Source organism: Carcharhinus amblyrhynchos, chromosome 6 (genome assembly GCF_965287045.1).
Source record: "Carcharhinus amblyrhynchos chromosome 6, sCarAmb.v2.hapA, whole genome shotgun sequence".
NCBI classification, from domain to species: domain Eukaryota; kingdom Metazoa; phylum Chordata; class Chondrichthyes; order Carcharhiniformes; family Carcharhinidae; genus Carcharhinus; species Carcharhinus amblyrhynchos.
The window spans coordinates 51,860,372-51,874,810 of NC_137329.1; the positions used below are offsets into that span (position 1 = coordinate 51,860,372).

The window sequence follows — 14,439 nt, forward strand, 5'->3', positions numbered from 1 at the left end:
GTTTACATAAATTCATTTTTGGAAATGGGCATCACTGCCCAGGCCAACATTTACTGCCCATCCCTAATTGCTGTTAAGGCGATGCCAAGCTGTCATCTTGAGCCACTTCAGCCCACAGTGCTGTTCAAGAGGCATTTCTGGGATTTTGACCCAGTGAAGTGAAGGAACAGTGAGAAAGATCCAAGTCAAGATGATTTATGCTTTGGTGGGGAACTTTCAGTTGGTAATGTTCCCATGTGCCAGCTGCTCTTGCCCTTCTAAATAACAGTGGTTGTGGGTTTGGAAGGTGCTGCCCAAGGGGTATTGGTGGGTCCCTGAGTGCATCTTGTAGTTGATACACACTGCTGCCACATTTGTTGGTGGTATTTGTGGAACGGGTGCCAATCAAGTGGACTGCTTTTTCTCAAGTGTTGTGGGAGCTGCACTCATCCAGGCAAATTCCATCATATACCTGACTTGAGCCTAATAGGTAGTGGACAAGCTTATGAAAGTCAAGATGTATGTTATTCACTGCAGGATCCCTAGCCTCTGACCTGCTCTTGTAGGCACAGTATTTATATGGCTTGTCCAATTTGGTTTCTAGTCAATGGTAACCTCCCGCTGTGTTGATAGTGGGGGATTCATAATAGCAATGCCATTGAACGTCAAAGGGTGAAGATTAGACTCTTCCTAGTTGGAGGTGGTCATTGTCCGGCACTTGCGTGGCATGAATGTTACTTGCCACTTGTCAGCCCAAGGCTGGATTTTGTTCAGATCTTGCTACATTTGGACATAGGCTGCTTCAGTATTTGAGGAGTCACTGCTGTGGGAAAGTGCCCATCCTCCATCTGCCAAACAAGAATAGTGAAGTAAGAAGTTCACTGTACGGGGAACAGCAGGTGCAGCCCATGTTCCATCACTCTGAGGTTCAGTACAACATGTTGTAGCATGCCTGAAAACAGTCCTTGAGCAAGATACGGGTTTGTGTCATGACGCTCATCAAATGTTAGTAAGCATCATAGCTTGAAATCATTAAACTGTAATTGAACCTATTGCTCTCTACATTTGGTCAGCCTTGTATTTTGCTAATTAATGAGCAGTCTGTTGCTAATATTGGAAACGGCTGTTCCGAAACGAGATCACATTCTGAAGGGCTACGCTGTACCAGTTTCCATTGTGTTCACTCAAGCATATAATCAAAAGACACACACTGATACATTAGCTGAAAGATAATGGGTTGGAAATTATAATTGTGGAAAAAAAAAGGTCCCAGAACACATTCTGTCGTGTTCCAACTGCAATCTAACAAAACTATATTGATATGATTGCCTGTAAAGGACTTAAAGAGTCAATTATATCCTAAAAAACAAGATATCCTATGGTACAGCTTTCTTTCCAAATACGAGTCCATTGGAAACAACAAGTTACAATGAAAGTAACTGAGGGCTACAGGGTTGGGCCATAACAGTATGTGGAGCTTGCACACAGCCAAAGTCTTCTTGCAATCATTTTAAATATTGTAAAATCAGCCTTACAGATTATACTTCTATTGAACAAACAGCCTTTCAACAGGTAAGTTCTTGAACTATGTATACCAGAAACAAGCTGCAAAATGATAATGTAGCTTATACTGCTACCTCGAGTTTGAGAACAATACTTGCTAAAAGTGGTACAGATTCAGCAAATGTGTCCTTATATGGGTCTGCATCTTTCCCCAGTCAGAAAAAACTCTGCACTCTGCCATCCAAATACTGAATTTGTGATGATCCTAAATCATAAGGGTAATACATTACTCTTGGTTTGCAACTAAATTTCTATATTTGAAGCAAAAACAATGAGACACAGGGGACTGACATTCAGGTTGTATAATTATGGTATTTTCTGAGTATAAATCTTTTGTCCTTCAGAGCCACTTTACAAAAATGTAGTAAAACTGAGTTAAACCAAACAGGTAGAAGAGAAAAGGAAGCACCTTCAGTCATACTTGCATTACAAACAATCAGCTAAAACATTCTACAATGTGACGAACTTGCTAGTGGGATAAATTATACCCTGTTTATGATTGGTATCAGTTAGCTAGCACCCCACAATGTAATACAGGAAACAAACATAATGCACATGACTATGGAAAGGTTCTACTATCAACTTTTAAGTTTCTGACCATTAAGTTCTCTGTTGTTGGCGGGGAGGGGTTCTATACAGACCTACAAATGTGAAAATCAGAGGTGTCAGCACCCATTGTTATAATAAGCCACCGTTTATATTCACCTTTTGTCTCAGGAGGCTTCTTAAGAAACACATCTCCTGAAATCTTTTCCTTAGAGACCTCCAAAAGTACTAGCATCAACTCATTTACAGTACTAATGGGATGCCTCTGTAGGTACAATAATACCTGATTATTGTAGATTAAAAAACCGTAAAAGTATTCCCTTAATCCACAGCCTATTACATTAAATTCCATGTTAAAACCATGATCATGGAACTAACATTTGATTCTCAAACTTTTAGAAATAAAGGTATGTAACAGAACATAGCAATTTATAGTTGTAATGCTTTTGAAGAAAGTCAGGTTATAGGTTTGTATCCTTCAATTTCATGTTTTAAAATGGGATCTCATCCATCTAAACAATATATTATACAGACATAAACACAGAGGTGTCGAAGTCATAAAATTTGTGACTAATGCAACAATGTCCCATTTAACCAACAGCCAGCTTGCCACATTACCTGACCTTAGCTAGGACACTACAGTTGGCCACCTAGCTTGTGCAGGATAAAGCAGCCAGAGTTCCAGCTGTTATTCACTGCTTAGAGGTCCTGCTCAAGTCCAAGTGGGGAGCAGAATCAGGTTCACCTGTGACATCTTCCAGAGTCAGAGAGACTGTTACCAATCACTGCTAGGCATTATGAAATCTAAACTGACCTCAATGATGAGCATGGAGTTCAGAAACTCAAAGTATCAACTAACCCCTGACTTCCCACAATGCAGTCTGGGAGCAGGCAGCACATGCACAATTCATCAGAACTGCATCTTTGATTTTTTCAGGTGCCTGCACAGAAAAAGAGAGGAAAAAGTGCAAAAGCTGGATCAGAGAACCATGAAAGACTAGTGTTATAGTCAAGGACAAGGAGGGAGTCAGGGAGAGGTCCCAAAAAGGGGAGGAGGACAAGAAGAAACCCCAAAGGAAGTCCCAGGTAGTGGACAAAGAGAGGAGACAGAAACAGGTCCCAGTTAAGTTGAGAAAAGAGAGTGGAGAAACAGGCTCCAGACAGGAAAAAAGGACTGTGGAAAACAGAGTTTAGAAGAATGAGAGGTAATTTTATTGAAACATACAAGATCCTAAAGAAACTTGATAGGGAGGATACCCTGGAAGATATTTCCTACTGTGGGAAAGATTAGAACTTGGGGACACAGTTGAAAAATATGAGATCTCTCTTTTAAGACAGAGATAAAATCATAGAATTCCTACAGTGCACAGAAGGAGGCCATTTATTTTGAGAGGTGTACATTTTGGAAGTGTCATGTTACAATCTTTCTGCAGATTCATCCCAAGAATATCATAGATGCGCTCCAAAAGATCTTTTGCTGGTGAAAGCCTAATGCAATGATCAGTGCTCTAGACCTTAGATGCTTGACAGGTCACTCAACTGTCCTGTTCCAGCATCCGTCACAGTTATAGCCAAAGTTTCCAAAAGAACGCCAGCCTTTAATTCTTTCTCTTGATGTTGGATGATCAGTCAGTAGTCAAGTAAGGAAAAGCTCAAAAAAATCCTCACCTCCTGGCTTTCTCCATCACAGGAGGTAAAAGCAAAACTTGCTTTTGAGAAAGCATTCCATCATTCTGCATTCAGGGTCAGCCCTCTTTCTGAGAGGGGGTCACAGTAACATACAATAAAAAAAAAGTGATTTCCCAACTTTCCCTGCCCCTTCCTGTCACAGCTCCAGGCTGAAGGTATATGTGAAGACACCTACTCCACCCCACTTCCAAACACTGTCTCATCGTCTCCTTCCCCCATCTGAAAAAAATGAATCAAATACTCCAAGGCTTATATGAAGTAAGAGATCAGGTCACATTGGAAACCCTTCATGTCTGTATGTCAGGGCATTGGAGATCTCTTAAAAGGGAAATTACTCATCTGTGAATTTTTTTCAGAAACATGACTCGCTTATCAGCTCATGCCAGCAATAATGGTGAAAACCCCACTGAAAGTAAGCCACCTCATTTCTTACACTTAAGATAAGCAACTTAACATGATAATATTTGCAATGTATGATATATGTGGGCTAGACTTGAGTAGGGAGGTGAACTTTCAACTGTGAGAATGTTAATAGGCAGTACAGGCCTAAATCCGTATCCCTGCAGAAACAGTTATGTACCAAAATTGATGATTCAGCAATACATGCTATTCAAAGATTAATGTGAATTACGTGATGCTCTACAATTCTTAAGGAACAGAAAGCATGTTGAGTTCAGTGAAATGTTGAAGCTTGTTAATGCTGTGATGGGAATGGGAGAATACCTGAGCACTGAAATTAATTCAGTAGTTGTTCTTCATTATTGTTTTTGTGGCGTGCAACTACAAAATGGAGAAACCCGATTGTCGAGGTGCATAAATATTTATGGAACAAATTTCCGTAAGAATGGTCTCGCTGCTTTTACAACTCTGTAAGCTTAAGTTCCCACTATCGTTTAATTGCCTTTTTGTAACTAGTACACACCAGGAAGATTTAGCCTCCACTTCCCTGTTTATGCTAGTCAGCAAATTTTAGCTTTGGAGGAAGTTAGTGGTGCCACTGTAAACATCAAAGTCCTAAACAGGCAGAATCGCGGGTGTTGAGGCCAGGAGTTATCACCACCGTCTTCTGAAGGGCAACTTGGGATGGGCAATAAATGCTGGCCTACCCAGCAATACCCACATCCCGTAAATGAACCGATAAAGATTGATATCTGGTGACTCTTGCTGGACAAATGTGCATGCCAAGATCTCAGATAAACACAAGATTAGTTGGGGAGGAGCAGAAACAGCAATGATGCTCGGCAACACCATATGACCCAAGCTTAACATTTAGGCCATTAAATAGCTAATTAAATGAACCTTCAATTGGAACAGTTACGCTCATTTCTGTGAGTTTTGCACTGCATCTGATTTAAAATAAAAATGACAATGTTTTTTATTTATTCCTTCAATGTTTCTTATTTACCTGGCTTCCAGAATTTTCTTAAGTTTAGTTAGGGCATCATGACCTGCATGGGTTTGAGGGGCCGAAGGGCCTCTTCCTGTGCAGTTCTTTCCTTCATTCTTCTTGGAAGATCAATAATGGGATTGTGATTCACTAGTATGATGGTTAATGTATTTATATATATACACACACACACACACACACACGAATGATCTTTTTATTTTGCACAAGTCATCTTAAAAGAATTTCTAAAATTGAGTTTAAAAAAAAGTATCCTGTACAAGAAAATCAACAATTCAGGTCAATGTTTAATCTGTCCCCACAACCACCATTCTAGTAGATCACAATTCCACTACTCACTGTCACATATGGACAAGTCTGAGTGAGGGTATTTGGAATCTACAAAGCCTTGTGGAAGCACAGTCCAGCAGAAAGTTATACCTTTAAGAAACAGAGAATAATGGAAGGTATATTGAATGAACACCACCGCAGTGATTGTCTTGGTTCTAGTTTCAAGTGGAACAAATGTTCCATCTGAAAATTATAAATCTCCACCCAGTGAAAGTTCTGCAACTTTGGAAATGAGCACGCTGATGAATTCCAGTTATTTTAAGAAAAAGAATTGTTTTACAAAGCAGTGGTCTGGTTATGTGCTTGGATAGTTGTTCTAAATCGAGAGATCTCTTTTTTAAAAATGGTTTTTTGCACAATGAAAAGGAAAGCCAGCTCCAGATTGAATAAACAGCATGTTGCTATTCTATGTAGAATCTCACTGAAACTAAATCATATCACAAACCAAACACTGCCCCAATTGTGTGTTATTTTCTCTTCCCAAATTGATTTGGGCTTTTTTCTAGTCGTGTTTGGGAGAATTGTTTTCCAGATGACTTGTAATAGATAAAGACAGCTTTTGTACATAATTAAACAAGTAGAATCCCAGTGAATCACAATCCCAGCATTTTTCAACTCAAAAAGGAGCACTGTCATTTTCATTTTAAACATAACTGAATTTAGTTAATGCAGTGTGACTGTCCCAATCAAAAGGTCGGTTAATCAGGTTGGACTACCATTAACTAATTAATATTGTATACACTGAATCATATATCGTATGACACAATCAACAAAACCAGCTAGCTCCCTGTCATCCAGGTCAATGACATTTTCAAACATTGTTACAACTTCTTCTCCTCAAAAGCCAAAAATAGCAGAATCTTCGCCTGTCATCCATACTAGCCCCTGCTCAGCCATTCTTACCCCAAATCCTTTCTCATACGATGGTCAACAATCTTCCCTTAATGAATTCTCTGCTGCATTCTCAGCTCCCTACTGTATGCTGTCAACCTTTATTCCACTCATCCCCAGCCCTCAAGGTTTCTTTTATTCCCGTTGCATAAATGTATAACACCCTATCACAATCACACATACCTCGCATTCCTAACAAACCACATCAACCAGCAAAACAACATAAATTCACTGAGGTTTAAAATTGTTACTTTCGCCCCCAACTCCAGTGATAAAATATATTTAATTTATTTTGTCCTCACAACCAGTTAAAAGGACAATTCAATACATGATAATTTCATTATAAATATATGCATGCACATATACACAAACGTAAACATCTAACCTGCTACTGCTCTGGCTTGAATTTGAATCCAGACCAAGATAACCTCATGCCTAGATACCTTAGTATATGCAATGGACTAAAAGAAAGCTAAGCGAGCGAACACCGGTGGGACGATTCATTTCATCCCATGCAGCCTCTGTTGTATCACCACTGGAATTATCGTTTCCTTCTGTGGTTGGAGTTAAGTGACATTGCGGAGCTAAGCTGTCTGTATCCAGTAATCAGCTACGCTGCATGTGAGCTCCAAGACTGGTGCCTGTCACATTTCTGCAGGTAGCTTGCCTCTTTTTGAAAAATGTCAGGCCACTTGTCTCAGCTGTAGCAGCCCAAAGGCAAGTCCTGGGGAGCCAAGGGTGGAGTGATGCCAGAAACAAGCAAGTTTATTGCAACTGTTATGAAGTTCTAGGAGTACTTCTGTTCATCCTATGTCTACACAATTTCTGAAGTGATAAGGCTGTCAGAAAAATCTCTAGCAGAGCAGGTCTGACTCTGCACATTGCCAACTAATTCCAAAAAGGGAACCTAAACAGGCATTGGATAGTTCAATTGCATTCTAGGATCTGAAGGCGTGTTTTAGGCAGCCACATGCTGCAGTTTCTAAAGGGGAGGTAGCATCTCTTGCAAACTCCTCAAATATTTAAGAAATAACTTTACAGGTTCAGTTAAGATGACTGTTTACTTTCAACAGAGGATAAGACTAAGACTGTCAAAAATAGCAACAAAGGAGTAAGAAATTATGGCCATCAAGGATAAATGATCTCTTTCACCATCAGAGACCCTCACTGTTCTGCAGGAAGGTGTAGCATACAAACTGCAACTGGTGCAGTTAAGAGTAAATGTTAAATTGAACTAAAAATATTAAATTGCCAACAAGAACAATACAAATTTTTATTCGGATCAGTTCCTTATTACCATCACAATTGGCTGTTTTTTATATCCTATCATTTCTCTTTACCAGAATGCCGCAAAATGAGTAGGAGCTGGAGCAATGAATGGTCTGTAATGACCAGTGAAATTGTTTCAATCCTTTGTACTTCATTGGTTGTGAGGTGCTATGGGACATCTTGAGGTATATAAATTCTTCCACCGTGCATTGAAGAAATCTCATCAACATGGCATGTAAGAAAGTTTCTCTATTCTAGCACCTTGAACCTGTGAAACAAAACTAAACTTTGTATCTCTGATCTTAACACTTGGGAGTTGCATTGTGGAATGAGATCTAATTTGGCCTCCCCCTCACATTCTGTCCAGAAGAGTGTGAACATACTTCCGTCTCTCCCATATGCCAGCTTTCACGGCATCCACTCAGGGCATGGATACAGAATCGTACTTGTAGTACACAACAGCAAATCCACTTGACAATTTTTTGTGATGTTTGCTGCATCAGATCTGAGGAGTTACATTTTCATAGCAGGAAATTTAACAAATGTCAACAATGCTGTGATAAATCAATTTGCCCTGCAATATGAAGATTCTGCCTAAATCAGATATAAATTGGATTATAATGGGGTGACAGCATCACACTTGCATGGCTAATAATGCAGTTTAACCTCTGTGTTTTTCAGACTTCATCTCTCTGCATTCTTATTCAAAATAATGTATGCTGAAGGCATTACTTCCCAGTAATCTATCAAGTGATAAGTTTGCACTGATTATCACATTTGCTAATCTTGTCAAAATGGAGGTCATTGCACATCAATAACAGCGAGCAGTAGACATTGACAGTTGCCATGGAATCTGCTGAAATCTAAAAGGCACACACAACGAAACATAATTATGCAAACATTTTAATAGTATATACTATTATTGGAGAAATAATAAGCCTGTATAGTCTATTACATGTTGATGACTAAACCTGGTTTGATTCTTCCTTTATGTCAATGTCAGACAAAGCAATACCTGAGGCATCTCAATCAGCCTCAATTAAATTCGTTCCTGATCACTATGCAGTGAACTCTGGGGTGGGTATGCAGAGTGCAGAACAGTGGTTACAAATCCAGACTGCCTATGTAGGCCTCTAGGATAACATAGTCAACCAATATTACCATATGGTCATACATCAAAATTAATCTCTTGGATGAGATAGAGCATTGGAAGGCATGTAGCATATGTTGAACATCACCAGTGATTTTAGGAACCAGGTGGCATTTTGTTGAAGGCGCAGTGGTAGGCTGGAGGTAAAATGATACACGGTAATAACTACCATAAATACAATGTTGAGGTTAATCTAATCTATACTCAATGACTGTGATAAATTGAGTGAGCTTTACTCTGATGTTTTAAACTGGATTTTGAACCAGAGTAAGATTACAACCCTTCAGTGCAGGAGGGCATGCCAAGAGTGGGACTAGGTATAACTAAAATGCTGTGTCAACTTGGCAAAGTTGCAACTCAGGACTACTTGCATGCCAAAAAGCATAAGCAACAAGTGATAAGACAGAGCTAAGTGGGCCCACAACCAACAGATCAGATCTAAATTCTGCAGTCCTGCCACACCTAGCTATGAATAGTGGTGGTAGATTAAATGACTCGCTGGAGGAGGAGGCTCCACAAATATCCTCATCCACAATGATGGGGTGCCCTATACATCAGAAGACAAGGCTGAAGCATTCATAACAATCTTCTGCTAGAAGTTCCGAGGGGATGATCTATCTTGGCCTTCTCCAGACGTACCCAGCATCATACATCTCAGTCTTCAACCAACTTGATTCATTCCACATAATAACAAGAAATGGTTAAAAAGGTACTGGATACTGCAAAGGCTATGGGCCTTGACACACTGAAGACTTGTGCTCCAGAACTTGCCACCCCCTAGCTAAATTACAATACTGAAATCTACCCGACAATGTAGAAAATTGCCCATGTATGTCTTGTACATAAAAAGCAGGACAGATCAAATCCAGTCAATTAGTATTGCCACATCAGCGTACTGTTGATTATCAGTAAATGCTGGAAGATGTTATCAACAGCACTATTAAGTGGCATCCGCTTAACAATAACCTGCTCAGTGACACTCAGTTTGGGATCCACCAGGGCCACACAGCTCCTGACCTCATTTCAGCCTTGGCTCAAACATGGACAGAAGAGCCAAGCTCCAGAAATGAGGCGAGAATGACTGCCCTTGACCTCAAGGGCAGTCATTTGATTTGAAAGTTTATCTTCACAACATTCCTTCACTGTCACTAAGTCAAAATCCTGGAACTCAGTTCTGTTAGAAATAAAGGGTGTACCTGGAGCAGATGAACCGCAGCAGTTTAAGAAAGCAGCTCACCACCACTTTCTCAAGGACAATTATGATTGGGCAAGAAAACACTGCCTTGCCAACAATGCACACATCCCAGGAAAGAATTTAAAAAATCTTAAGCAGCTCAAAGAAAAGAGACAACCAAGTACATCCTGAGAAAAGATTCCTGATATCTGCTGTTGCTAACCTATGTCTCCAATTAATTGGATGAAAGATAATTTTTTTTTAATTATGCACACTGCCACCATGTAACTGCAGAATTGTTACTATCACATCCTTCCAGTTCGTCAGTTATAGGGATATAAGATATACTTAGTATGGTGGGGTTTTACATAGGTGAGCTTTTTGAACACCTCTGATAAAAAATAAAAAAGATCTATTTACTAATAGACAAATTTCAAATATTTTGGCTCTTACCTCCCAAGCTCTATCATTTTGCTTTTATTAAAATATGATCAGCATTCTTGTGAACTTCTCTCTTGTTTCTTTCTGTGTTTCAAGCACTCGATTTGGCCTTTGTTCACCTACATTCTCAATAAGTTCAGAACCAAGGCTATTGATTTTCATGTTTTAACAAGGATAGCCCAAGTCACAGAATCTAATTCTAAAACAGGTTACATAAACACCGTACTGAAAGCAGAATCTAACATCTTTGACTGTGAGAAACCAGCATCCATGGTCAAGATCAGACCAATACCACCATACCCTGATTTGCCTTTCTCCAGGATCTCAAAACTATTCTCCTTGCATTCCTCGGTTTCATCCTTCTCTGACAGACTGCAGACAATTAAAGCACAAGGTTCACACCACCTCACCGCTCCTCTCACTCGTGTGGCTGAAGTCTCACACTCATGGTCTCTCAAGAAGCAATCTCAGCCAGAAAAACACAAATCAACCACTCCAAAATGATGTTGGATCATAACTTTGCTCTAAAAAAAACCACAGAATATGATGGCTGCAAACACCACAGACATGTGAGAGTTAAGCCATCTGTAAATAATGTGTCAAATATTAGCACAGAAATTTCAATAAGTAGAACGTACCTGAGCAAGGTTCATAGATATAAACCTTTCCCTTCAAAATTTCACTAAATCTGAAACACTCGTAATAGGACCAGTGAACAAAATCAGTTTGCCTTTAAGTATCTCAACGTGAAAGTTCCACTATATAAAGCTGAGAAATATTTCACAAGATATAATAAAAGCTAATTTTATCAGCCTCCATCAGATTATCGCTATTGACCTATGTTGCACGGTTCAGTGAGGTGAGCAAAGTTTAATGGGTCGCAAGAAGAGTTAAAAAAAACTGCATGCTCATCATTCCGTTTTATTTCATCATCCTTGTAAGGCTATTACTAGTGTGAAGGTAGGAACACGTTTGTTGACTTAGAGTGAAATTCCAAACTATGCCCAAATGCAAAGCCTAGTTCCCGGAGTTCTCGAGATTTCACACTGCCTCCTCCAACCAACCCTACGTCAACAAAGCAGTTTAATTAAAAAATAAACGGACCCATCAGTTTTAAATGGGGGGGGACAAATACTGTCTCACAAAATGACCGGAATCAAAGTCTAAATGCAGGACACTCTTTTTCCTTCACATAATACGGTGCAATCTGTGGACACAATCAGGAATATTTCTCAGTCTTGTTTCAGCAGCCATTGTTACTGTCCTCACTCATTCATTGCCAACTCGGTTAGCAAGAGATTACTTGAAGCACTGTGAACCCACAAGTGGAGAGAAAAAAATAGGTGAAGTAAAATAGGCTGACACGTCTGCTACTGGATAAAATGAGGGGGATTTGTGGTTCCTTCCACAGTTAGTCTGTGTGTGTCTCTCTCTCTCTCTCTCTCACTGCAGCTTTCCACTATCCCGTAATAAAAAAAATCCACCTTTAATCGCCTCAGGATTGCTGGGCTGCCGTTACATTAAATGTTAACGGGGAATGAAAAAAAAAAGCGGTGGGGGAAAACAAACCAATGCATTTACAGAAAATATACAGGCATCGGTTCCCACAAGGTGGACTGGGTTACTTCAATATGTGTGAGCCTGCTGATGTATCAATCCCTCACTCGGGATTGTGTGTGTAACTGTGTTGCAACCAAATTACGACTCGATTCATAAAACCGCTAGGTGAGCGCACAAGAGGCAACCTAAACAACAAATAGACTATATAATTATAAATGAGCTCCGCCTTCCTCCCCTTATTGCATTATTCTGCTGTCATTAACCATTGCATTTCGCCCAGGCGTTTCTTACCTCAGCCAGCCTGCCTGCTCCCTCACTCTGCAAAAAATATACCATCTGGACACAGGATTTGCTATGGCTGCTCCCGACGTCCACACACCCAGGCTGGCAGCGCGCACCCGTCCCCCGGTGCGTGTGTAAATGTGAGTGCGCGCGCGCAAGTCAAAGGACAGCGAGCGCCCGCTCCCCGCGCGCGCATGAGTGCGAGTGCGCGCTCGCAAGCCAGAGGGGCGTGCACGCGCGCATCTCAGTCCGCTCGGTTGGCTCTGCAGGAAAGTAGCGCGAGACTGCGCGAGCTACAGGGTCAGGCGCCAGAGCAACATTGGACAGTCAGACTGTGTGTGTAGAGCTTCCAGCGAGTCTTCCAAGCAGCAATGCTTTGTGCTGCTGTTACAGCAGGCAAACCCTTCTTACTGTGTCCTCCCAATCTGTTACATTTGAGTTTAGTCTATTTGTCAATGTCACGTATAGGCTTACATTAACACTGCAATGAAGTTACTGTGAAAAATCGAATACACCGAGGGAGAATTTAGCACGGCCAATGCACCTAACCAGCATGTCTTTCGGGTTGTGCGAGGAAACCAGAGGAAACACACAGACGGGGTGGGGGAGGAAAGAACATAACAGGCTCCACACAGTGACCCAAGCCAGGAATCAAATCTGGGTCCCTGGTGCTGTGAGGCAGACGTGCTAACCACGATGCTAGCGTGTCCCTCCCTCCCCAATGTATCACCATGCCCGCCCCCCTCCTTACAGTGTCTATGTGCCGCCTCCCTCAACACGGTGGGTCACATCCCCTCCCCCTGCAATGAACATGAATACCGTACTGAAATTGTGCTGAGGCACTTTTTATCACCTTAAAATAACTTACATTCTATTGCACTCTCTTAAGTTTCAATTGGAGATGTTAGTCCCTCCTCTCCCTCTCTCCAGGCTGCATGCCTGACATTGGAATGTATATTGTAAATATCAAAGGAATTACACTCGCACAGAGGAGTGGGCAAGTCAAATTTTTATGGCACTTCCTGGCATTTTCAAATTGAAATGTAGGTTGAAATATTTTGTAAGGTACTTCTATAAATTTTTATGAATAAAGTATATTTTTGAAAAAATAAAGTCTCTCCCCCACTCTCCTGTCGTGCATTTTTAGTGGGGGTGGGGGAGGGAAATGATAATTGGTCTGGCAAGTACAAATTTGCATTGATCAGACTGATATGTAATTTTTAAACCTTTATCTTCAGGAACGTGTATGAAAGTTTAATACAATAATGTAAATGTTTTACATTGCATGAACTTACTCATTGCCCCATCTTAAACAACCTTTGCATTAAAAAAGAGAACATACATTCAGTGGCAAATCCTTTGAGTTTTGTATTTCCCATTACCAAAAACAAAAAGTTCTGTTAATCATCCAACAGCAATGCAGGTTTCAGATAAACGCTGGGAATGGTTCACTCCTGCTGTTCATTGTAACATCTGAGCAGGAGATTAGCTTCCCACCACACCAACTGATCTGCTGCTCTTTTGGGGGTAAGTACTAATTTGGCAAATCAATTGCAAATATGTCAGAAATCACATTAAATGTGAATCACTACTACTAGAACAAAATGTTAAAAGAATGCAAACAGGCAATGTGACCTGAAATCCCTCTCAATTAGTTTGTAACATTGTTTTCTGATGCCAGCAAACTTACTGTTTTACACTAATAACAGATCCAGTAAAGGTGACTGCAACCCATCTGAACCAAAATTGTGAGGAGAGACATGGCGATAAGTTCATATGTGAATAATAAATTACTTCACCTTCCTCTAATCCAAAATACAATAATTGACCCTGACTCACTGCTTTCTGTGGTTAAGCCAATTTTATCTAATTGGACACTGGCCCTTGTATTCATACAAAATAGGTGTAGGAAAAGGTAACTTCGCCCTTCAAGCCTGCTCCGCCATTCACCAAGATCATGGCTGATCATCCAACTCAATCACCTAATCCTGCTTTTTCCCCACAATCTTTGATCACATTTGCCTCAAGTGCCATATCCAGCCACCTCTTGAACGCATTCAATGTTTTGGCATCAACTACTTCCTGTGATAATGAATTCCACAGGCTCATCACTCTTTGGGTGAAGAAATATCTCCTCATCTCCATCCTAAATGGTCTACC

General features: G+C 40.5%; 1 protein-coding gene across 2 annotated transcripts in view; it reads right to left on the reverse strand.

Moving 5' to 3' along the window:
* Window positions 1-12,366, reverse strand: part of LOC145343918 (mitochondrial glutamate carrier 1-like) — a 117,052-nt gene extending 104,686 nt beyond the window's left edge. The window contains exon 1 of one of the 2 annotated variants that reach the window (XM_080190449.1): window positions 12,289-12,366. The gene's annotated coding sequence lies outside the window, so the exon portion shown is untranslated. Of the gene's footprint in view, window positions 1-6,788; window positions 6,844-12,288 lie in introns of those variants that run through there. The other variant, XM_080190450.1, reaches the window with a different exon arrangement.
* Window positions 12,367-14,439: the final 2,073 nt, after the last annotated feature.